The following is a 3,170-nucleotide window of genomic DNA, read 5'->3' as shown; positions in this document are numbered from 1 at the left end:
CTGCAGGCCATCACCTCATCTACCTGCTCCGTATCAGTACGCGCAGCATGTTCTGCACTATAACAGTGAGTAAAAATAAACTTTTTAAAAAGCCTATTTGTGATGGTATCTCTATTTCTAGCCGCAGCACTGTGAGATTGAATTTTGCAAGTACTCAAGTGGTTGAGGACCATTGACCCACTATGGATTACTCTGTTTTTTATAGTAGTTTTTATTGTGATTTTCTTATATTTATGTTCTTAACTTTTGCAGTACTTTGCCTTTGCTTTTATTTCCTCTTAATGTTTCATTGTATGCATCAAACATCCGTTCCTTGTAAGTGAAAACCTACTTGACAATAAACCTGATTTCTGATTCTCAACATATTTCAGCTGACTGTGTGACTTAATATCAATGATGCTATACAATATGTTACACACAAGCTGTAAAAATAAGAATAAAAGCATATAATAGTGCAACGCCTATAAAACCCTTGGGTGAAGTAAAAGGATATTCTGGATTTAGCATTAACCACAAATTAAAGGATTTTGAGACATAATTGTATTGGCCATGGTTGTTAAAGCACAAACGAAAGGGACAAAACATTACAGAGTACATTATGTACCAAGAGCTAACTAAGTGGGTTTAATGATGAAAAAAAAGGAGCCAGAGTTAAGCTCAGAGGCACACACACCAATCTCTCTCAGATTAAATTCATTATAAATAGTAATTCTAGACTGCAAGCTATGTCATATCAAAGCAAAAGCACAGTAGACATTTTGCATTTCGGGTAAAATATTCTCAAAATCTTTTTTAGGTGAAGAAATGTTGTTCTAACTACATATTTATTATTCCTACAGGAGACATGTGAGTGGAAGCATTTTGTAACCCATAAACAAACAGGAGCAGTGTTGCATCATAAACTGAGCTTGTACAATAGAGAGGGACATATTGACAATTTGGCCTTCACATAAGTAATCCAGTCTTGGGGAAGATTAATAAACCACCACGGCCCATGAATGTAAATGAGTTTAGCACTGCAGCCCTGTTTATGATGGCGGACGCAGGTCACAATCAAGGTAATGGCAGGTGAAATGATTTCTAGCCCAATACTGTCTGTGTGATTAGTGGCTCCACGAGCTAAAATGTAAAGAACTAAAAAAGGAACCGCCTGTTTCCGAGCTCTGGGCAAAATTTGGAAGGAATTAATAAACATTCTGAACATGTAGGAGGCAGAATCGATTTACCCAGAGACATATTAATTTGTGCTTCCTCTTTGTGTTGTTGTACGTTAATGGAAAAAAGCAGTCATGCAAATAGAAGGTGCAGAATGCTCACTGTGCCCAGGCCACACCAAAAAAGATATAGAAGTGCTTGTTTTGCAAAAGCAACATTATCTTCAGTATCATCTGTTGTTCTATATTTGCAAGTCATGAACGCAAGTTAAACTAGATTAACCTTTGCTTACAGCATAAATGGCTTGATTGTGTTTTCCACAATGGAAACTTTTCATCAAGGAATATTGCTTTACTTACTTGCATTAACTTTTGGTCGCACTGATCAAAAATTGTATAACAATAACAGTCTCAGGTGAATTGAGTGAGTCAAGTGCCCTTTTCCATTTGCTAATATTAGTTAGGCAATGCACCAACGCATACTTCTAGTTTCAGACTGCAGTACTGACGATGTGATCTTCCTTATGTGAGACACTTGAGAAACTAAGTTTACTTTAATTTTAGGAGGATGACATTTTAAAATGCTCTCTTCATGTTTGAAAGTCCCTCAATATGGTCTGAAAAACGGTTTCGTTTTTTTGGTGAATTTGAGTCAAAGCGCACATTTTTAATGACTTAGTATGCAATCGCACTGCATCCATTATTTGCTTTGAGTTTGTCTGAACAGACAAAAAATGTATATATGTAAGGCTCTCCAAAAAAACCATTTCTGAGGCTCCAGAGCTTTGGTTGCAATCAACTGAACCAGATACATGCATTAACCTTTAGGTTAAGAGGCAGAACGGACTTATTAAAGCTGTATTAAAGTCATTAAAGCCGCACAATACTTCTTGTTATTAATGTTTTAAGCATCTTAGTAAACACCGTCACAAAGACAGTGAGACTGCTGCTCCAGGATTCATTATCACAGCAGTGGTAATTAAGTCAATACTAACTTTGCCAATGCCGCCCACCTATATTTCTGACCAAGGTCTGAAGCAAGTAGCACCAAAGGAACACCTGTCACAGCAACAACAGAGTACATGAACGCAGAAGGCCATGACTGTAATTATTTGTATTATTTTGTTCTGATGATCACAGAATAATAACCTTGTCTTCTCTGCATAATTAATCTTTTCACAAACACTAAATAAAAAAATAAAAAAATGTCATCATTAGACATATGACATCCTGTCCTGTTGATCCTCTCAGGGATTGCTTTTTAAATCCCTATAAACCGACCTTTGTTTAGGGCGTTATCAGTCCCGTTAGGAATCATTTAGGGATATCACAGACTACTTGTTGTTTGGTAGGCTGCCAGATTTAATGTTGTTATCTGCTGTCAAATGTAAGCGGTGACGTACAGTAAAGCAATCTTGGGCAGAGATTAGGCTCATTCGAGACACCCTGACTGGAATGCAGACTAGAGTCGCCAGCTTAGGCTGCAGGAAATGATAACAAACTGCAGTCAAGTTGGACAGTTTCAGACTTCCTGAGATGACACTGAAAGTCAAATATTTGTCACACTGCGAAAAAATGTTACTGCTGATGTTGGGTAGGTTATAACAAAAGTGTATTGCTTATATGAATTTAACTATCAAACTGCTTTTCAGTCCATGTTGTAATAATTGTCTGAATACAAGTTGTAAGTCCCCATTAAATGAACCTTGTGAACTAGCTAGCTAGGTCAAGAATTCAGTGATTATAACAAACAAACCATAAAAGTAATTACAATTATGGCCACCTATTTCTAGTTTCTAGTTACTTTACAGGCTTGCTTCAGTATGTGGTCTGAAGTCACAGGAATAATCCACATGTAGTCAGTGCTGTGGTGGTGTCTTGGTAGATGTAGTCAGCCCACTAGCAGTGTTTATCTTTTATGCATAAACGGTACACTCTGTATTGATGCTTGCGGGTTAGGGAACAACAGCTCCAGAAGCAACGTTTGTTCCTTGATTTCATCCTAAAGACAGTGCA

The sequence above is a fragment of the Anoplopoma fimbria genome, chromosome 3 (assembly GCF_027596085.1).
Source record: "Anoplopoma fimbria isolate UVic2021 breed Golden Eagle Sablefish chromosome 3, Afim_UVic_2022, whole genome shotgun sequence".
In the NCBI taxonomy this organism is placed as follows: Eukaryota; Metazoa; Chordata; class Actinopteri; order Perciformes; family Anoplopomatidae; genus Anoplopoma; species Anoplopoma fimbria.
This window is presented reverse-complemented; position numbering follows the sequence as displayed.